This window comes from Anabrus simplex, chromosome 7 (genome assembly GCF_040414725.1).
Source record: "Anabrus simplex isolate iqAnaSimp1 chromosome 7, ASM4041472v1, whole genome shotgun sequence".
Classification (NCBI taxonomy): Eukaryota; Metazoa; Arthropoda; class Insecta; order Orthoptera; family Tettigoniidae; genus Anabrus; species Anabrus simplex.
The window spans coordinates 13,066,064-13,089,788 of record NC_090271.1 but is presented as its reverse complement, the minus strand read 5'-3'; the positions used below and the strand labels follow the sequence as shown (position 1 = coordinate 13,089,788).

The 23,725-nt window shown below is 38.0% G+C and overlaps 1 pseudogene; it reads right to left on the bottom strand.

Moving 5' to 3' along the window:
• Positions 1-4,367: 4,367 nt before the first annotated feature.
• Positions 4,368-6,878, bottom strand: LOC137501563 (putative nuclease HARBI1; annotated as a pseudogene).
• Between the last annotated feature and the right edge of the window lie 16,847 nt (positions 6,879-23,725).

Here is a 23,725-nt window from a genome sequence, read left to right as displayed (position 1 = left end):
ATATAATTTATAAATAATATTTTAGAGGGTCATGGTGGAGAGGCTTGGCAGTGCCCTTGGATAGGAAAAATGGAGGTTCCGGGGTTGTTATTTGCGGATGACCTATTGATTTTGGCGTTGACGGAAAGTGAATTGCAAAAAGGGTTGGACAAGGTAGTTGAGTATACTAGGAAGTGGTCTCGCAAAGTAAATGCAAGGAAGACTCAGATAATGGTATGTAGGAAAAGGGGTGGGAGAAAGTATAAGGAAGTTTGGAGGCTAGACCAGGAACATAGTAGACCAGGAGGAAAAATGGAGTATCTAGGTGTAATAATTAGTAAGAATGGTTCTTGGAAAAATCAGTGTAGGACGCAAAATTCAAAGGTAGAGGAGCACTTGCGGTAGTGGGGGTTTTAGAGAAGAAATTCCCAGATGTTAAATACAAAATTCAGAAAACGGTGTTCAAATCACTGGTAATGGGCAAAATGCTATTTGGGGTCGAAGTATGGGGAATTGAGGAGGGCAGGGGTGAACTAAACCAGCTGGTGGCGAAATTTAGTAAGATTATGATGGACCTACCGAACTGTACAGCCAATGCCGGTGCCAGATTAGTCTGTAAAGAATCGATAGAGGTTGAAATAGCTAAAAGGGTGTTTAAGTATTGGATTAGATTGGAGGAAGGGAAGGGCGGGGCATTAGTACAAGAAACGTTTAATTTTCAGAAAGGTATGACGAGTGAAGATTACTGGGTGAATAAGTGCAAAAAAATGGTTACAACAGGTTGGTTTGGGGGAATATGGAGAGGCCTGGGGGGGTGGTAGGAATAAGTGGGTATGGGAAAGGATAAAGGGAAGACTACTAGATATTGAAAGACAGAGCTTAATAGGGGAATGTAGAGAGAGAGTCTCTTTATCAGTATTAAATAAATTGGTGGAAGTAATAAACCCGAAAACGGAGTTTGAGGGTAGAAGGGATAAGAGAGGTTTGTATTGGTGGATATTGGGGGTTCCGAAGAACAGGGGATGGGTAGGCAGTGAGAATAGTGATAGATGTGTGTTATGTGGAGGTATGTGGGAGGATCTGCATATTTTTAATCAATGCCGAGCTTTGGAGGAGATAAAGATTAAACTAATAAGTAAGAAGGAGCTGGATTTGATAGGGGAAAGTTATAAGATGACATCTTGGTTATGTAGAGAGTGGGAGAAAGGAAAGAATATAGCGAAATTCTTAAATGTGGCCAGAGCTAGATTTATAAAGAAATTGAGGGAGTAACAGGGGATGTGCAGATAATGTGGTTCTTGCCGAGGGAGGAAGGGGGAGGGCATTCTGCTCAGAGGAATGGATATCCGCCCTGAGCAGATGCGGGAAGGGGATGATATCAGAAAAGGGGGCTGTAGTGTTAGGGGAAAGGGGGTGAGCACCTTGCCCTGTGGAAAAGGTGATCCGCCTGGGGCAGGGTGTTGGGAAGTAGATAGGGAAGTAGTAGGATGGGAGGAGGTGATAGATTAATGACTTGAGGAATATGAGAGCAGAGGTGTTTAAGAGAAGAGTTGGTAACAAGGGAAAGACTGAGAAAATTAGGTAAGAGTTGAGAATAGGGGTGGTTGAGTTGGCTTGAGGGAAGTGTAAATTTAAGAAGCTGTTATATAGTTTAAGTTTACCGTGGATGGTTGTAATGAAGCTTAGGTAAAAAAAATGTAGTGAGATGGCTGAGCGAACTAATGAACTTGGAATGGTGTACTATTTCTTTGTGTGTATATGAGGTGTAAAAAAACAAGTATTTGTGTGATGAGGGAGGATAAAGATGGTGTGTGTAATAGTAATTTAGTTAGATTAAGGGGGACTGCAGTTAAGGAGAAAATGTTGGAAGTATAAAAATTAAGTCTAACAGTTTGAGGCAAGTGTGGTGTTGTAGATTGTGAAGACTGAGTGAACTGATGGACTTGGAATGGAAACTGTCTGTTTGTGTGTAAGTGAAAAAAATTGTTGATGTTTAAGTCTTAAGTTCAAGAAGGTGAGATGTAGTGGGCGGGAATAGTGCGAGAGAGGAGAAGGTGGCGTATCAAGGGAAGAGGGAGGGGTTGGGGCTTGACCCAACCAAAAGAAGCTAGGCTTTAGCATGTCTGCACGGCAAGAAAAGAAAAAGAAGAGGGAAGGTAGTGAGCTGACAATGAACAGAGAAGGTGTGACGTATATAGCGGAAGTGTGTGACAAGCCATGTGATGGGTCTGGTTTCCGCCAAGCTGGCTTGTCACACATGGTAGGTAAGGAATACATTGTCAGCAGGTGTAGGTGAGAAATAAGATCAGTTCTCACGTGGCGAGGCTGGTCCCTGCGATCAACGGGTTGGTGGGCATGTATTCCAAACCAGGGCTGACGCAGAGACCAGTCTACTATTTTTTTCTAGGTGGTTGGTAGGAATAGGGGAATAGGGAAATAGGGTAATTTGTAGTGCGGTGCGTCCTGCACGTTTTTCCGGCTATCCGCGTGCGTGTGGGAGGACACTGAGTAGATATAGAGGTAAATAATTTAGCTAAGTAGTTTTAGGAGAGATGTAGTGCCTAGTGTTTGTTTGTTTGTTCTTTTTGTTTTTGGGTTTCGCTCTGTCTGTCTTTATTACCTGTAAAGCCTATGGTGTATTCTAGGGTGGGTAGTAAAGATATGTATGATATGATATGATATAATATTGTATTCTAGGAAAACTTTCTTCTTCTCTTGTTAATTTAAAATTTAGTGCTTGATAATGTATTTTAGTGTACCATTTGCCACCGAGGTAGACACCTCATTTTTAAATAAAGAGATTTTGATTTTATATTTGTTACCTACCTTATGATCCGTTAATGGAGAAAAATAACATGCCTAACCTAGACAAGCTCAAGTTTTCCAACTCTACTTTCTGGACAAAAAATTACAAGCAAACAAACATACCATAATAATAATAATAATAATAATAATAATAATAATAATAATAATAATAATAATAATAATAAAATGGCCTACGGTCAACTCCCTTCTAGGGATCCGATAACCATGGTAATGCGGCAAAATTAAAAGACATAATATAAGTTGAAATAAAATAATTCGGAAAACGGCATTATGAAGGTCAAAGACTTTCCTATCCTTCCTGACTGGACACGCAAACCTTAGCACATTCCACTCCTTCTACCATCCTCCTTGACCTACTAAGGCTTGCTGAATCCATACTTACATTATATCACCAGCCGCGTTTGTGTGCCTCGTATTCTGCTCACGTTGCAACTTTCTTGAACTACTTCTTTGTTATTACCCATCATTACCTAACTCCACCTCCGAAGCAATCTCTTACCTTTCAAATACATTTCCACATTAAATGCTGCGATCACGTCTTACCATACCAAAATTTACCAGCCATACTTCACCTCCTTCCTTTTCCTCACTCAAACACTCCTTTTATTATAAAATAATCACTCTTAGCAACCTTCACTCAAAATTTCCATCATACTTTCCTTTCATGAACAATTAACAAACACAATCACTCATAGATACCACCATTCCCTTCTCATTTACCTTCAGTCCACCCTCACATTAAATAACTAAAATCATTCTTTGCATAATCACACTTTGCCACCACCACTTCGTTCTTCCATCTCATACCACCAACTCATCATTCAAGTATACTTATCCATCCAAATCGAACTCTTATCCTTCAAATAATCACTCTTCCAAATTACCTTAATTACACTCAGTGGCGAAGCGTGAACTACGTAACGGGGTAGACAGAGATTTATTTTATTTAAACTGTTTTAATCATATTATTATATGGAATTTTTTTTTCGACGCATACATCTGTATTCAGTATTATATTAATGAGTCTGAAAATAAGACAAACCCTATAACAACCTATAAGGGAAGCCGCACACCGGACGCGTCAAGTCACGTCAGCGACACAGAGACATGACGCATCAGAAAGAAGCACAGTGATAAGCAATGGAAAAACAAAAATCGCCGCGCACCGGTCTGCGTCTTGATGATATCATCAGCATCCTGCTGCAGACACGAGCGATAAGACACTGCATGTTCCATTTCTATGCGTCATGTCTTAAGCAAACACCTTCTCGTATAGTTCTGTTCCTGCTTTTTCTGAGCAGTGCCAGTGAACACAGTGCCAGCATGAATGAAGAACAAATCAACATTAAATTAGTGCAATCCGTGGAGAAATATCGAATAATATATGATTATTCGCTACCAGGGCATTCCAATAAGAACGAGGTGGATAAAGCGTGGCATGCAGTGTCCAAAGAATTAAATTTAAATGGTAAGTAACTTACATTCAGTAACATATTTATTAATTAGGTCTATGTACAGTAATGACATGTTTAATTATGTAAGAATAAACATTTCTTGCGCAACCAGAATTACTGATAATGTATAGTGCAGCTATATTTATATTTATTCTATAGCGTACTTATTCTGCCAAGAAAGGGCTACGTTTGGTTTCATAAAGTAAGAACACAAGTGATTTCTTAATTCAACAGCCTCAACTGTTGCTCTTCTGTTGCAGGGTTGCAATCTCTGCAACACACGCATCGTATTGTCAGTATTTTCATCCTTATCTGTTACACTCGGTTCACTAAAAACGCCGTCTTTTAGTCTAATGAAGTTATGCAGAACACAAATTGCTCGTATTATGTTGTCTATTTTATCAGGTTTGCAGGCTATAGCTGTACCGAGAACTCTAAATTTAGAAGCAAGCATTCCAAAACCACATTCTACACTCTTTCTAGCTCTGCTAAGCCTATAATTAAAAATCCGCCTTCTTTTGTAAGTTCTCTTCGCGGATAGGGTCTCATGATATGCTTCTGTAATGGGAAAGCTTCATCACCAACGAAAAAATAAGGAAATGGTGAACAGTGATCATCATCTTTCGGTAGCCTCTTGGGATCAGGTATAGGCCTATTCAGTGTGCCCTGCTGAAGGTTTCTTCCTAAAGCTGAGTTTCGCAACACGCCACCATCACTGTTTCTGCCATAGTCACCAGCTTCTATAACAATGAAAAGTCCATCTGCATCAACCAAAGCTAATAGAACAATAGAAAAATAGCCCTTGTAGTTATAGAAGGATGAGCCACTGTTTCTCGGACACTGGATACGAACGTGTTTCCCATCTATGGCACCAATGCAGTTAGGCATATTCCAGAGTTCCAAATATCTTTCGGAAATATTCTCCCATAACTCCTTTGAGGGTGCAGGCATAAACTCAGGTTGAAGTGTTGTCCATACTGCCGAACACACTTCATCCACAATTTTGCCGATTGTTGTTTCTCCTCTTTAAAACTGAAAGCTCAAGCATCTGAAGCTGTTGCCAGTAGCTAAGTACCTGGAAATAAAGGACCATGAATACTATTACTGCTAAATTAAATTTTAAAAAGCTTGTAAAAAATTATTTTAGCCAAATTAAACTATTGACAATTGCACTCATGTACACACATTCTATAAATTTAATATCATTGAACTGCACTGTTTTTGTTATAAAATGTTTGTTGTGAATTTATTTTTTATGTGTTAATAAGCATTCCTTGGTATAGCTATTGTATGTATAGTCCTACTATAGGGCTCTGGCCTCAAGGACATCCTTTATATGAAATAAAATAAATAAATAAATAAATAAATAAATAATAATAATAATAATAATAATAATAATAATAATAATAATAATAATAAGTGTATTTTCTCATTGCAGTGGCCACCTGTAAAGACAAATGGAGAAACTGTAGGAACTGTTAGTCCAGATACTTAAGGCAAGCTCCTACCAGTGGTTCAGCAGCAGTAACCAAAAAGCCCTACTATCTTGCAGACTACTTGGCGTTTTTGACACCATTTACGAAATCAAGAAGACAAGTGGGAAACGTAGAAAATCCGTATGAAGAGGAGCAATCTGCTACAGGGGAACAACCATCATCAGTGGCCATGACAGAAGAAAACGACGAGGAGAATAGTGCTCAAGAAATTATGCAGCCGCTACCTCGAACACGTAGAAGAGATACAAAAAGAAGCGCCATTAAAATGGATATTGACGAAGTTTTCTCTTCATATATTCAGATGAAAACAAAGCGTACGGCTGAAGCGGAGTGTAAGAACCCTGATGAGTTGTTTTTCAAAAGCCTGCTACCAGATGTGGCTAAATTATCACCTGCAGCTAAAAGCTCATTTAAGTTGTTTGTGCAGCAAAAATTAAATGACATGCTGTACGGATCAGCCAGGAATGTTCAGTGTAGTGATACTCATTCCCATCCATCAACTTCCGTATTGCATTACGGTGGTCAGACGGGCTCCTCATATACTATCTCACCATTCTCGTATGCAGAGAATTTACCAGAAGAAAACGAGGAAGAACGTGATCACTCATACTGATAAGACGTAGTTACAAAGACAGCACTGTATGGTATAAAGTTATAAATGAAAAAACCAAAACATTGCACACATATTATTTATATACTATGTCAATATGAACAATTTCGCAGCTGTGTTCATCATCTAATAAATAATTTAATTATTTTAACAACAAATTATTATTCTAAGCTTTGAACTTACCTTAGTGTTATAAGTAGCTTTTCATCAGGACTTATAGCCTTCCTGTAGTTTGTGTCTTGTTTTCTTAATAATGGAGAAATTTTCTGAAGAAGTTCTGTGTAGCTTTCGGGGTACATTCGGTAGTATGACTGGAATTTTACCGGATCTTTTAGTAAATCATGCGCTAAGGTATAAGCACCATGTTGAGCACACGACATATTAAAATCATGAATCCATTTTCTTTTCCTCTTGTTACGCAATTTCAACCACATGTACAGCAAAACATCATCTTCACTCGAGGAGGCCATGTTAACAGCTGATAATGCGTAGCGTATTGATGCAGACACATGCTTCTCCGGTGTGCGGCTACAAGTCTGCATCACGAGTGCGACAAACAAGCGAGTTGTTTTTCATGTTGCGTTGCAGATGTTGACGCGTCCGGTGTGCGGCCTCACTAACCCTACGTGCACTTGCTTCATTTTTAAATATAGACGAAATAGGCCGCGGGAGTTGTCAATAACAACATACTTTAGAATAAAAATAGCAATATATTTCATTGTTACCGGTATATAGATTTAATAAGAGAAATAAGAAATAAATAGTTGTTCGTACAAGTCACCTTAAACAATATTCTTGTAAATGAGTTTAATCCGCCTGTCTTTCATTTTGGCAATTATAACTATTACTCTCGTCTTGAAGTCAGGTTTCTTGCTAAGATTCCACAGAAATTTCTTCTCTATAGCCAGAGTTCCCAAGTTAGACAGTCTCTGGTTGGTCATCCAATTCCTTAAATTGGTACGTTTTAATTCGTTTGAATGCACTCATAGCGCGTTCACTAGAAACTGACTTTAACGGAATCAAGTTAAGCATTTTTTTCCGTGTGCGTACTCTGGAGTGCCTTATTAAGTCTGGAAGCCAATAGTTGTTGGGGTTATAATACCACAACTAATATTGGCGGGTAATAAAAAAACGTACTTGAAGAATTTTGGTGCTGTCATTCATTTGTTAGGTGTAAGTTTACTATATATCGTATTTAAATATTATTAATTTATTTTTAGACGTGTCTTATCATAAAGTAAATTCAAATTAATAACATTAAAAGCTTGTCTAAGATGGTAGCCAATAATGTCACCGGTTGGTGGGACGGAGAACTGAAACTACAGTGTATTTAGAAATATAAATTTTAAAGTTTTTGTGTAACTAAAATATGTTTGTAAAATTTTTTGTTAAATATGGAAACATCACGATAATATGGAACTGTATGAGCATGGCAACATGCGAAAGTGTTTTGAAGTGATTTTTTTAAAAATGTAGTTTTTATGTAATCTGATGTAAAATTTGTAAGGTGATTTATTTTGGAGCATCCTGTACCTGTACCACACGTGTGGTTTCCTATGATGAAATTTTGGTGTTGTAATCGTAATGTTCCAGAACTTGTGCAATTGCTAACTATGTTAAAATTACCATATATGGTCACGAGATTTCCTATTGGCAAAAAGGTCCAGGAATCTAGGATAAGTTTGATCTTATTGGCTATTTGTAATCGGGCCATTTCCGGCCTTGTGGCCGGCTTCGAATTATGATGCGTGAGCTCGGGTCATTTTCCATCCGACCGCCCTCGCGAGCGTTCGCGCTCGAGGGCTACCCTCGGGAACTCCTGCCTTTCCGAAGTAAGTGTTATTTCAGTGTTTTTGCAATGTTTTTCTCTATGTTTTCCGGTTTCGTTTCATTTAGTTTAATTCCTTTTGCTTTTCATTATTTCTTCGCTTAATGTCACCTTAAAAGTTTAATTTGGTGAGTCCGAGGTTACCCTAGGTTCCAATTGCCGTACTTTTAATTCTTTCATCCATTAAATACTTTCGCTTTAAACTATACCTTCTTTGGTAAATCAAATTTTATGTTAAGTTACTTAAGTATGTCTTGTTTCCGTGTCGTGGAACTGTATTTTGTAAAACTTTCTTGTCATTTTTAATATAGTTGAGCTAGAGGGTGTTCTTGTAAGTCTTTTCTCCCCCATAACGTCATACGTTCCATGTACCTCGATAAGGGCTTTCCGCTGCTTCCACATCCTGTCTTAGTTGTCATTTTTAGGCCTGTAAGTGTTCCTTGTTTTGGTTTATATGAATTCTCCGCCACTGCGTCATATTTCTATTTCCTTATTCATATTATTAAGTATTATCTTATTTACTACAAGTATTATTATATTATTCTACTACTGTTATTTTACTATATTATTGTTATTATTATTATGGTAACCGTAATTGTCCCGAATAGCGGTTACAAATAAGAGCACCTTTATAAGAGAGATCCAAATACTAGCCAATGAGAGCAAGAAGAGACGCTGTTAAGTCTGTCTACTGGGCGGAGACATCTCGCTACAGGAAAGTCATATTTCCACAGTCAGCACCTACAGATAGCGTTAGTGTTGCTCTATCGGAAAGCTTTGAAAATCAAAGGGAAAATACACAGAATGGACAGCGTCTACTTTTGCCTACGTGCTTCGTGTAACTAACGCGAGCCTTAGCACTGCCGAAGTTAGACGAAAATAAGTAAAGCGGGGAATACAATACTGTCACGAATCTGGAAATAATGTTCTAAAAAGTAATTGAATTAACTAGACAATATTTATTTCACAAAATGTTAAGAGTGACGCTGTCTAACCTGTCTCCCCTGACGCTTCGACCCTGATTACACAATACCTTTAGCTTCACTACTCTTCCCCTTAACTTTGATTACCATCATTCTTTATATCCCACCTTCTATTCAATTCACTATTCATTTCAAATACAATTAACATAAAACTACCATCATACTTTCCAATCTCATACCGCCAACCCAGCCTCTTTCTACACTGCCTCCCTTCGCATACATCCCATCACATAATCATTCTTACCTTCACTTAAATACAAATAACATAACCATTACCATACATCATCAACCTTCACATCCCACAATATCTGTTTCTTAATCATAATCACTCTTACCTTCAATTCCAAATATACTCACAATCAAACTCTCACATTAAATCCACTATTCATTTCAAATTCATTTTAGCAACAATACCCAGCTTACTTACTAATACTACTTGACTTTTTACTTCTCGTCACTATGCCTTCGTCACTTTTACCTTTCTTATCCCATAGTTCCTTTAAGCTTAAGCTTCTCCCTTTAGCTAAAGCACCTTTTACTTCTTCTTCCTCCCTCAAACCATTAATTTCACTTAGAATATGACCACTTGCCATTTCTTGTGTTCTCCCCACCCCACAGTCTCGTCCTGTGTCCTAATTTCTTCTCTCGCATAGGCGTCCATCCTGCGATCATTCTTTGCTTCTCTGAGTCCTTCTAAAACCGCTTCTATGATATCACTTCTACTCAGTGCTCCTCTCTTACTATTATGCACGTCCTCACCTGCCCTACTGATCTCTCCTTGCTTCAAACTCTCCTCCAATACCTTCAATTTCGTCACTGTCCAATTTTGAGTCCAGATCCCATAGCTTATCTCCAGTATCTGGCCCCTAACATATGCCCTCCACCCCCGCAGCCTTGCTCTCACTAAATGTTTGTTCAAAATTTTGGGATTCTTATTCTCCTCTCTTCCCAAATCCCCCTTAATCCTAATTTTCTCACTCCGCAGATCGGCGGAGTTCTTTGTCACTATATCCGCCATCAATGAGGATCTCAGCGACACTTTTATGGGTCTGCGCCCTCTCATCTTATCTACCCTCTCAGCCTTATTTATATCGACCTCACTGAAGTTAATTTTCATTTTACTTTGAATGACACCTACCACTTTATCAATAATGTCCACTTTAGCTTCAGCCTTTTCTTCCTCCACACCGTAAATAAATATTGATTTCTTCCTACGGTCCTGACTGCTGGCTGCAAATTCTTTCTTCAGATTCGCCACCTCCTCTTCCACATTTTTATTTTCTCCCTTAGTGACTCAATTTCTCCCTCACTGTCTTCCATTCTTGCCTTGCTATCTTTAGTGCATTTCTGAATCCTCTGCGTCGTCTTTTCGTGTTTCTTAACTTGCTCCTGTAGCATCTTTTTTAACTGTTCAAACGGGAAGAGCTCCTCCACCACCTCCTTTCCTTATAACATCTATGTCTTCCCAGCTCATGTTGCAACTGCCCTCTGGGCCTGGATTTACTTCCACGCCACCAATAACCAGCAGCGCGTTGACCACTGCTGCCACTAACAGCATATCCCCCTTCACTCCCATCTCTACTTTACCCTCCTTTCTATTGGTAGTTCCCTTCAATCTCCCGATAATGACCCGGTATTGCTCTAAACCAATCATCTTCCTCGTCACACTCCACTTGACCCGTCCACTCCCCCCTCTTTCTCCACTCCACTCAACCGGCACACACCACACGACACTTCCGTTCCCTTCGCTTACTTAAGCTAGACTGTAATTTGGTATAGCTCCTTAATGCAAACATTAATCAAATAAGTACTTCAGATATGGGACAATATCCCAACCCATTGTCTTTAGTATATTCCCCGAAACCTTGATCAATTCCGGCTGCTTTTCTAGTTTTCAACTTTTGTATCTTACTGTACATTTTTAGCATAGGTAAATTTTAATACTTCTTTAGTATTAGCCACCTTCCCTATCTGGGCATTATCCTTGTAACCAACAATCTTTACATACTGCTAACTGAATACGGTACTTCTGCCTTTTGAGGATCGGCGCATACACACTCCCCTTGTTCATTAATGATTCCTGGAATATCCTTCTTGGAACCCGTTTCTGCCTTAAAGTACACATACATACTCTTCCATTTTCACTAAAATTTGTATGACCGCCAATTATGCTTGCGATCATGCTATCCCTAGCTGACTTCTTTGCTAGATTAATTTCCTAGTATGTTCCTTCAATTTCTCTTTACTTCCACAGCCATTTCTAACTCTATTTCTTTCCAACCTGCACCTCCTTCTCTGTTATAATATAATGGACCTTTACCATTCCTTACCACCTTTAAAGGTACAAAACTATTTTCACACTCCTCAACAATTACTTTAAAGCCATCCCAGAGCCTGGTTACGTTTTTATTTACCGTTTTCCACCGACCATAGTTACTTTTGAAAAGTTACCTCAAGCCTGTTTTATCAGCCACATGGTACTGCCTAATAGTCCTAATTTTAATACCTTCCTTTCTTTCACATTTATTTTAACTACCAAAGAAACAGCTTCGTGATCACCAATACCATCTATTACTTCGGTTTCTCTATAGAGCTCATCTGGTTTTATTAGCACCACATCCAGAATATTCTTCCCTACAGTTGGTTCCATCACTTTCTGAATCAGTTGCCCCTCCCATATTAACTTATTTGCCATTTGTCGGTCATGCTTCCTGTCGTTCGCATTGCCTTCCCAATTGACATTCGGTAAATTGACATCACTCGCTACAATCACGTTCCTTTCCTTATCGTTTCCCACATGGCTGATTATCTTATCAAATAATTCTGAATCAGTGTCTCCGCTTCCTTTTCCCGGTCTGTACACTCCAAAGACATCAAGTTGCCTATTATTTTTAGAGATGAGCCTTACACCTAGAATTTCATGTTTGTCGTCTTTAACTTTTCGTAGCTTACAAATTCTTCTTTCACCAGAATGAATACTCCCCCTCATACCATTCCTATCTTATATTTACGATACACACTCCAGTTCCATGAGAAATTTTCTGCATCCATTATATCATTTCTCAGCCATGATTCAACTCCTATTACCATATCTGGAAAGTATATATCTATTTAATTACTTAATTCTATTCCTTTCTTTAGAATACTTCTACAGTTCAGCACTAACATTTTTATGTCATCCCTACTTGTTTTCCATTTTCCTGTTCGTTTAACACCGCTCCCTAGGCCACCCCTTTCCCTGAATATACCTTCTTATAACCCTACTAAATACATGTTCCACTGCAGTTTAAGTGAAGGCCATCGGAGCGCAGATCCCTATCTCCTACGCACCCACCGGGATCAAGAAATCTCACTCCCTGTTTCCCAAATACCCACTCCATAGTCTCGTTTGAATCCCCAATCACCTTCCAGTCAGTATCCCTCCTACACAGTATTCCACTGATAACAAGCTCCGCTTCCTTAAACTTCACCCGTGCTGCATTTACCACCAGGTCCAGCACATCCTCAATTATGTTTATACTTACACTTTCCTGTCTTACGTTATTAGTACCGACGAAAAACACTACCACCTTTTCCTTTGCCTCCTCCTTCTCTTCTACTTTCCTCAACATCTGTCTTAACCTAATTCCTGGATAACACTCTATTCTGGTTCACTTTCTTCCACACACTTTTCAGACATGTCTAACAATGGAATGCCCCATGACCAGAGCATCAACCCTATCCTCCTCATTTGATCCTCTCCCCTCCTTGTCAGTCCTATCTGTCCTGGCAGCTGCAGAAGCTACTTCCTCCTCTCTTTTCTCCATCCCATAACTCTGTTCAAACCTGTCTTTTCCTATTTACTGCTCCAGATTTCCCTTTCGTACCTTTTCCCTTTCTCCTACTTCCACACTTCTCAGCAACAGTCCCCTGTTCCTGATCTTCCCTCGGTTGTTCCACCTGCAGTGACTCGTATCAATTTCTCAGTCACCTGTCCTGAATTCTGATCCTGAATGGAGCTCTTAGCCTGCAATCTCCATCCCTTTAAAACATTAGACCATCTGTCTTCTACAATTCCGCCCTTTCCTGCCCATTCCCCTTTTACACCTACTGTATCGTGTACATTGTTTGAGGGAGGCTTATTTTCCTTCCTGTCCTCTGAGAGAATTCTAATTATCTCCCTCAAACACTCCAAATCCTCCCTCATAATCCTTAACGCCTGGCCACACCAACAGTACCTACACTTGCACTCCTTATTGAATAATGGAATGAAAAGGAAAAAAGATAACTTATTCTGTGCAAAATAAAAATGAAGGAAGTAAATATTGTTTAGGATAGTTCACAAAGATCACACTACTATAAGGTAATTAATATATGCTACTACAACCCTGCAATACTACTTAGTTGTACGATGTTTTTCCTACAACACACTAACAGGTTGAAAATGTTCCTGTTAATTACTGAAAACTGAGAATAATACACAAGAATTACACAATTCTAAACTACAGTTAAGTCTACCCTAATTACACAACAGAATTCTAGTAAAGAGAGTTACTACTGATACCATACATTCATTTATTTCAATTAATTCCAACGAGCCTGCAGGCTCGTACATAGAAATTGTACAGTACATTACATACTGGCGGGCACTTACACATCAAAATATAGTCTGTGTATATAAGATTACTAGTAAATGGTTGAGCATATAAACACATACAATATATAAAATATGTACAATATAAATATGAGGATTACAGATAATTATTTCTGGTTGTATTTACATTTACATAGCATGAAAGTTGCAAAGGTACAAGAACAGATTACAGAGTATTTACATTTACATAACATAAAAGTTGCAGATGTACAAGAATAATTCCGGACAGTTTGCAAGATTGTTTAAGAGAATGAGTTAAATGACAACTGATATTTTGATTTTAACAGCACTGTGCCTTTCCCAAAAATAATGCTTGACTCTTTGTTTGAATTTTGCCAAAGTTGGTGCTGTTCTTACCTCCACGGGGATGTTATTAAATAACTGGATCGCAGAGAACTTCAAGCTGTTTATATCATATTTATAAGAGCGAACATTGTATAAGGCAAAGTCATTTGCGTGCCTAGTATGGATGGTTGTCAGAATTCAGAGTATATGTAGTGTTGTGGTGTATAAATTTATATTTTATTTGATACATGAGTACAGCTGTATTGAATTCTGTACTCATGCTTAGCGGTGGTAGTTTAGCATAGATATTTTATTGGCGTTAATTAGGGAAGATTAAGTATATTTCTAACAGCTCTATTTTGTACTACCATTAGCTCATTCAAGTCAGACTTCTTACAGCGCATCCAGATTACATTCAATTATTGCAGGTGACTATGAATTAAAGAGTAGTAGATCTGTTTTAGAAGATGTTATGGGATAAGATAACTAAGTTTCTTTAAAATTCCTGCAACAGGTGTGATCTTTTTAGTAATGTATTCAACATGCTCTGTCCAGTTCAAGTTCCTATCAATCACCAACCCAAGATATTTGACAGTACTAATTAGGTTAATTTCAGTATTCTGCATATATATTTTACTGTGCGAGATTTCATTCTGACCTTGTTTTGTCATTATCATATAATTAGTCTTTTGCACATTAATTGTTAATTTATTTGATTAAAACCAAAAGCACAGAGTATTGAGGTCTTCCTGCATATTTTAACAATGGAAACTATATTGCAACCAGTATAGAACAAGTTTTTGTCGTCGGCATATAGTGTGATACGTCCTTTCAAACGTCAAGTTGCAATGTCGTTGATGTAGACTAGAAAGAGTATCGGCCCTAATACCGACCCCTGTGGAACGCCATGGGTTACCCTAATTGCTGACCTCCTACAGTTATTCAGCACTGCATACTGTTTTCTATCAGACAGTTAATTATCAAAACCACTTCAAAGCAACACCACGAACTCCTGCTCTCTCTAATTTAGCTAACAGTCTTTCATGGTCCACTGTATCAAACGCCTTCTTTAGGTCTATAAACAACCCACCAGCAAGATTATTAAAATCTATTGACTCTTGCAGCAGATTTATAAGATCTACTGTTTCTATGTCAGTGTTAGAGTTCTCACGAAAGCCATACTGTGCACTGTAAAAGAAATTATTTTTGTTTAAAAAAGTGAGAAGTCTCTTTTTAACAATAGTTTCTAATATTTTGGAGATTATGGAGAGAATGCAGATAGGCCTATAGTTACTAGGATCCTTCCCATCCCCCACCCTTGAAGCCAGGAACTACTTTAGCTACTTTTAGCTCACTAGGTAATGTACCAGATGCCAAGGATTCGTTAATGATCTCTGTTAGCATCCCACTTAAGGAATCCTGGAATTATTTTAGAAAGTTGGCAGTTATACCATCCTGCTCACAGCTACTCTTGTTTTTTAGATTTGATATTATAGATCTTACTTCTGTTTCATCAGTTGGATATAGGTAAAATGAGTTCAAGTAACTAGGAACCCCACGTGTTTCAATGCTCTGGGGAGGGATTGCTGAAGCCAGGGTTTTAGCAATATTTGAAAAATTTAATTTTAAGGATTCACATATTTCCTGACTGTCTGTAATTATCTTGTTATCTACGGTACTTCTAGAGATGTACAATTTTCGTCTTTTGTTGTTTTTCTGTTATGTATGATTTCATTGATTATTTTCCATGTTTCGTTTGGGTTCTTGTTATGAATTCTAAATATTTCAGAGTAATAATTGTTTTTAAGCTCCTTTTTAGATTTGTTACATTGTTTCTACACCTGCGATATTCCTGATTGAGATTGATGTTCTTTAGGTTTGGATTTTTAAGTTTCGCATGTAAAATGTCACGTCGCTTAATAAGGCTGAGAAGTTCAGAAGATATCCATGGCGAGCTACCAGTTCTTTGTGTTCGATAACTTTGTGCTTTCTGTATTTGTATACTAAGTGGTAGTTGGTCAATAAAGGAATTATATATTATGTCAATCCTACTAGTGGTGTTGTTTATGACTTTTATGTTATGTTCAATGATATTACTACTTTCAGGTCTATCATCTTTTCTGTCTACATTGGTTGCTTTCAGCCTTTTCAGTTCAAGCGATTGTGATGGAGATTTAGAATTTGGCAAACGAATATCAAATATTAATATATTATGGTCACTTATATAGCTACCAACATTTGATAAATAATAATATATTTCAGAATTATTTATCGACACATGATCTATTAAAGTGCTGTGGTATCACATATTCGTGTTGAATATACAGTATTGCATTGCTTGAAATCATAGCAAGAAAGGAGGTTCATGTATTTTCTTTTTAGTTGGTTAAGATATCAATATTTGTGTCACCCAAAAATAGGCATAAATTGTTAGTTGTTTTACTTAGAAAATTTTCGAGGGATGCTAGAAATGGTGTGACATTATTCCTATTTGTGTTATATCCAACAATTAAATCAATACTTTTATATTTACTACTGCTAAATTTATCCCTATAAATTTCAACCCATATCAAGCAATGATCAAGTTCACAATTCAATTTCACATTTACTTTCCAACAGTGCGTAATGTAAACACCTAAGCCACCTCCAGCTTTGCCGTCTCTGTGTGAAAAGATGTTTCTATAATTTGGTATATTATAATATTTCGCCTCCTCACTTTTTACCCAGGTTATTGTCACAACCAATATATCTACCTGACCTATAATGTGCAAAAGAATCTATATTTCCTCATGTTTGTTTCGGATACTCCTGCTGTTTAGGTACAAGCACCTAACCGCACTGTAAGATTTTGACGGACCTTAGAGCTGTTTCCGTCCAGGTGAGAAGCAACTGTATATGAACTGATGTTCTGTAAAACAAAATTATTTATGGAATCGTATTGAATTTCTTAACAGCCTAATTTGTTGTAACACTTAGGTACTGCCATTAACGAGTGTTGGTATGATATCTTGGCTGTGACGTTACACTTTTGTCTTCCCTCTGCAACTTTCTAATATCATCAATGCTCCTAATTCGCACTGATCGATCGTTTTCAGTCCTTCTTACGTAGATTTTGCAGTCCCTTGTCCAAATATATTTATATCCATATTGCCGTAGATCCCTGGCCATCTTGTGGAAACATTTATTCCCCGATGTCAGATGTTCATTGATATATACAGCTCGGTTAGCTGCTTGGATACCTAATTCTTTTGAGCTTAGTGTTGATTTATTCTTCCTTGCTGCGAGCAGCGGATCCTTTTTTAGCCGGCTACAAAATTTTACAAGGAGAGGAGGAGGGAGTTCCTGCTTCTTTTGGGGTAGACGATGACACGCTACAATATCACCGTCGGTCACTTCGACACCGAGCGCATTGCCAAGTGCTTCCACACCTGCGACTGGATTTTCGTCACCAAGCTGAGGCAGTCCATGACTTTTTACGTTGTTCCTCCGGACGTACTGTTGGATATCTTGATTTTCCTCTCTAAGCTTAGAGACTTCTTCATCTGCTCTTGTCTTTTCCCTTTCGAGGACAGCAACCTTAGACTTAAATACTGCTACTACTGCCATAGCGTTTTTAAAGTCATAAGTTATTTTGTGCAGCTGACGCTTAATATCGTCGAAACTCTCAGCACAGAAGGTTACCGACTTTCTAATTTCCGCTTGTTCAGCTTCGATTCCTTCTAGTTTACATAGCCTTTTGTGGATATCCCTACCTACAGATTCCATATCCCCAAGCTTAAGGTCACTCGGCCCTGTGGCCAGATCGCCATTCAGGCTATCACACTTGGCGCAGTACCACTTTCTTGATTTGTCCTCAATTAGTGTCTTGAATTCCCGTTTATTTAATTTAACACACGCCCTGTGATGTTTTCTATGACATTTACCGTCACAGATGATGTAGTCGTCCTCGGCAGTAATTGATTTTATGCACGAACCACACACAGCTAGTTGCTTATTGCCCGCCATTTTGTAACACATACTATACTACACAAATACTTCACAGTACCGTAGTAGAATAAACACACTATTTTCTAATAAGATACTATAATACACTGTAATAATTGGAGAACTCGGGGGAAAATAGTGATAACCCTCAAATTTTAAAATTTTCAGTTTTTGTTGTAAACAGTTCTATCCAACATGAAGTTTAATTTTTATCAAGAATATAGTTGATTTAATGAGAGATGGCAGCACAATTAAGCTTCATTTTTATAACAAGCCACATGTCGATGCAGTAAACAGTGACAACCCACATTTCCAAGATGGCGGATCATGTTTCTAATGGTGTGCTTTCTGCCAAACAAAATGTCATTTATGGTACAAAAAAATAATGAAGTTGAGGAGTTTATGGACGGAGATGACAGTTTAAATGATCCGGAATATGTTGAAACCTAGGAATATCATGGAAGTTCATCTGGAAGTAGTGAACAAGTACGTTTTCGAGATGGCCAGCAGCTTTGTTTATAAATAATAATAAATAAATAATAATAAATTATAAATAATTATATATATTTATTATAAATAATTTATTATTTTTATATTTACCGTGGTTGGTGGATTAGCAGAGGTGAAAGAAGGTGCCGAGGTGAATGGGTCTAACTACCAAATCAAAGTTAATTTAAAACTGTAAAAAGGTTATATTTTTCTCTTTTTTAAGAACAACAAGAAAGAATGCAATAGGTACAAGTAGCAAAAATTAACTCTAAGAAAGATAATATTGGTGGTTTAAGCAGACCTTGGGCTTCAAGCCCTCACTTTATATTTTCTGAGCTCTCAGCTCACTTTAACCAAGCAACAATTTGTTCAAAGGGGCAGAAAACCCCTAATACATGGAGCACTTGCTCCTCATTACAATACCAGGCCTCCCAGGGGCACGTTTATGATACATAAAAGAGCTGACCCGCTCTCAATTTTCCACGCCTATTCAAGGCAACACCAAAAATGTCTTATACATTTTGACCTTCCATGGCCTAGCTTACAAATGGAAACAGGGGTATCTTGTACCCAACCTACTGGGCCTTAGCAGAAAAAGAACAGGTTAAGAAAATGGCCCGACATACAAAAGGAATGGAGGCGTGAATTTGAACTCCTACATGAAACTTCTTAAAACCTAAAAGTCACTAGGCCGATGAAAAAGGGGCTATTCCCAAACTATGGAGGTGACCCGTGTAGGAAAAATTTAAGACATTACAGAAAGGAAGAAAACCAGTTACAAAACGTAGTCACCTCAAATCAAAATGAAGGGGAGCTCGAAAGGGTAAATCACTCCCTATCCCCGAATTACAGTTACAGATTTTATGAAGGTTTATAAAACGGCAGAAAATTACATGTAGTAAAGATAGGTTACATAGTAAAAGTTTCGGACCTTTCCCGCGGGATAAACTGCTGAGCTAGCAAGAAATAAAGATGTTAAGTGGCAATTACCTTGCTGAAGAGCTGTTGCCTGATCAACGAGGCACCTCCCGCCTCCTGCTACACTTCCGTACACTAGGTTCGATGTTGATCAAGTGGCCGAGGGACAAGAAAATCAGCAGTTTTTATACCCTCGGGGAAAGTTCGAAGAAGAAATACGGGATTAGCTGAAAATTAATTACAGAAATTATTGATTGGTTAACTTCGAAACTGGCGGAAGGAAAAGATAAATATTGCCAACCCAAAAATAAATGAACAAAATTTAGTAAAGAAAAGACTTATGAATACAAAATTTCTTCAAATAAAGTTCCTTCACTTCGCACCAGGGTGCATGATCATAGTTTTTTTGGTGGAGACATCTATGAGAGAATGTCCACACTTTTTGTTCAATGGAAGACAAAATAAGTTGAAATCCACACAGTACTGACAACTTCGTAATTACAAAATTTACGGTAGTGTCATCTTGTGAGGAAAAATTTAAGTTGGTCCAGTTTTAAGTTCAGAGTTTCTCCTGTAGAGGAGGTTTTATTGGAGAAAGTTTTAAACGTGCGGCGTAGAGGTGTACCTCCTAGTACAATTATTATTATTATTATTATTATTATTATTATTATTATTATTATTATTATTATTATTATTATTATTATTATTATTATTATTATTATTATTAGGCTTGTGACACAGAAGTAAGCCCTAAATAAGCTAAGGAAGGGGAAGGTAGTGTACATATAACATTGTTAACGTCTAGGACAAAATAAATAATATTTAGCATAGTAATAGTCAAATAATTGTAACGTGGAGAATGTAATGCAAGTATCGAATTTAATGGATTGCAATAAAGGAAAGCTCTCTCCCCAGATCCAGGCGACCCGGAACTAGGGTACAACTGTCCTCCCAATAAAACTATTGATATTTGAACAAAATGGAGTATTACTACGTATTTCGCAAAACTGAGATACGAAACGAAGTAACTTTCAGTCCGTTACCTACGTAACACAAGTGGCGTAGAGTTAGTGCCTGCAAGTCCTGCAACTTAGGCGGGGTTCTCAGACTTCCCCAGAAAAAATAATGAATACATATATTTAATCGAATGCCACTCTCCACGGAAAAGCTGGTATCCTGAGGTTGTTATAAAATGCGCCGACAAGGATTTTTTTAAATTCGTAAGTAGCGATATTGCCTGGTGGTTTAATCTAGATGCAGTTATTGAGCGATCTCACTTGACAACCACGCACTCAAAAAGACCTCGACAATTTATTATAAAGAAAAACCAATTAATATTAGGACCGTACCAAAATATCATATTGTTGAGCTACTTATTCCTGCTACTGTTTTTCGACAAATGGACCGTTTTGGAAACTGAGACGTATAAAGAACTACCTGCGAAATGATATGACCCAAGTCAGACTCAGCGAACTCAGCCTCCACTGATGTCATTGCATCCAACAAAGTAGGGCCTTCTGATAATACCGCGAGGTCCAGTTTCTTATGGCATCTACGTCAGAAGAGCGAAGTTTTACAAATTTAAAACAAAGCATCGAAAAATATATTTATTCATGTTGTAGAGTATTTAAATCCCTATAAAATATTTATTTCCCATAATCACTTAAAAATTTATAGTTCTTTAACAGTAAAACAAACCCATTGGCGTAGCTGTTCAACTGGAAGTCCTGCAGATTATGAGGTGTCTTATAGTGAGCACAGCAAAACATCTCGGCCGTTATTCCTGGTTTTCTAGACCGGGTTTTTACGATAAGTCCATTGAATAATATAGATGTATAGGCAGGGGCGTCGCGTAGGTGGGGTGACCGAGGCGATCGCCTTGGGCGCCGCCGCAGGTAAAAGAAATATTTTATGCGTGTGTAGTCTAATTCTATAGACGACTGTATTGGTCTCTGTGTTATACAGTAATACAACGGATGCATGGCTGAGTGCGCACAAATTCTCTCTATGCATAACGCACTGTAGTAACTGTGTATACTGAGTAGCGCTGTCCGCTGTGGTAGCAGGTGGTGAGGGTGGGAGTAGGATCGTGACTCATCGGGGCCGGCGAGTCGACATCAACACACCTCCCCACCCGCATTGCGCGTCGGACACAGTTTACACTTGTCTTCGTTACTTGGTTTTATAGTGACATTGATATAGACACGCCGTCGCTGTTTAAGCCAATTGCTGATAGTTTATTCTTCCGTGCGTTACGAGCTTTATAAATACTGGACGATTGTGTTGTGAAGTGCATAGTGATAATCATTAGCAGAAAACTCAAGAATTATGTCGAAAAAGTTGTCAGGGGCTCAAAGGAGAAAGTTGTGCAAGGAAAGTGAGTTAGTGAATGAGGCTTTATTAAGCTAAGTGCCAAAACTATTTTTAAAGCTAATAAAATACGAAATATAGCTGTGGCTGAGACCAGTACGTCTGCAACTTTGTGTAGTTCCTCCTCACAAAATAGCAGTCAAGAGGCCAAAGGCACTGAATTTGTACCTGTACCTTCCCCTACTGACGATACCTTTACAAGAGATCTTGGCCACAGTGATCCTGATAGTGATAATGGCAATAAAATAGTGATAGAACTGTCAACAGACACTGAACCTAAAATTCAATTTATTTCCAAATCAGAGCACGTGCCTTTGATTACTGTAGATCCTGCAACGTGGCCAGCGCAAATTATGCACATTCAGCGTGTTGAGTTTGTTTTGAAAGGGCCGACTGAATATTCTAAAGAAGACCATGATTACCTAAAAAGTTACATTACAAAAATTGGCACTTTTCAAATTAATTTCGGTATCGCTTTTGGAAAATGGAGAAAAATATCAAGGCGATTGTTGATCTATCCAGAAAAATAAGATTTTATCTATTGTTTCTGTTGTACATTGTTTAATCCCTCATCAAAGTCACATTTTGTTCAAGCAATTGGTTTTAACAACTGGAAAAATTTGGCAGACCGTTTAAAATCCCATGAGTTTTCACCAGACCATTTCAGAAACATTGCTACATGGTTTGAATCAGAAAAAAATAACTAAAGGAGACACATCAATCAACCTGCACATCATGATGCAAATTGAAACTGAGGGTCAGCGTTCAGAAGAAGTATTGCGACGGTTAGTGGAAATTACTTTACATCTAGCAGAGCACAATATGGCTTTTCGTGGGTCATATTCCAAAGTTTTCACAAAAAATAACGGAAAGTTTCTTGGGCTTGTGCAACTTTTACGAAAATTTGGTAATGTAGTAATGGCACACTTAAGATGTATAACTAACAAAGAAACATAATTTCATTTTTTAAGTATGTCAATAAAAATGAGCTAATAACTATACTAGGTGACTCAGTAAAGCAAAGTATCTCGACGAAAATAAAGAAAGCCAGATATTTTTCCGTTACCGTTATCCTTGATTGTACTCCACACCACACATAAGTCAAAAGGAACAAGTTTCATTAAAGATTCGCTACGTCACTTAAGATGATGATGGGAAGATCAAAGTAAAAGAAAGCTTTATAGCCTATCGAGTTGCCAAAGAAACCACTGGAGAAGCTCTCGCTGACTTGCTGTTCAGAAAAATTGAAGGGTGTGGTTTGAACATGACAAGCTGTCGTGGTCAAAGATTCGATAACGGCGCCAAATGGCAGATGTACGTAAAGGACTTCAAGCCTGTGTACTGGCCAACTTCCCTTTGGCTGTGTTCATTCCTTGTGAGTGCCATAGCCTAAAACTAATAATTGCTAGTGGAGCAAAATCATCAATAAAGTCTACATTTTATATGGTATTTTACAACTCCTCTTTACCATCTTGTCTAGTTCAACGAAGCGCTGGTGTGTAATAAGCGACCATACTAAAGCACTTACTTTAAAGAAAGTGTGTGAAACGCGCTGGGAATCTCACATAAGTGCTGTTCAGGCTGTTAGATACCAATACGCGGAACTTAGGGATGCATTGTTTGAGTTAGGCGACAAAATTAATGACCCCCAAAACAGCCTCTGAAGCTCGATCTTTGATTAATCAGATGGAAGACTTTTCCTTCATCGTAACTTTGATCTTGCGGAATGACATTCTTTTTGAAGCTAATTTGATCAGTAAAAGCATTCAAGGGAAAGAGGTAGACATCAGTGACTGTTCTGAAAAGTTCAGTAAGTGTTTGGAGTTTTTAAACAGATTTAGAGGGAATGGATATGTGGACGCAGTAATCT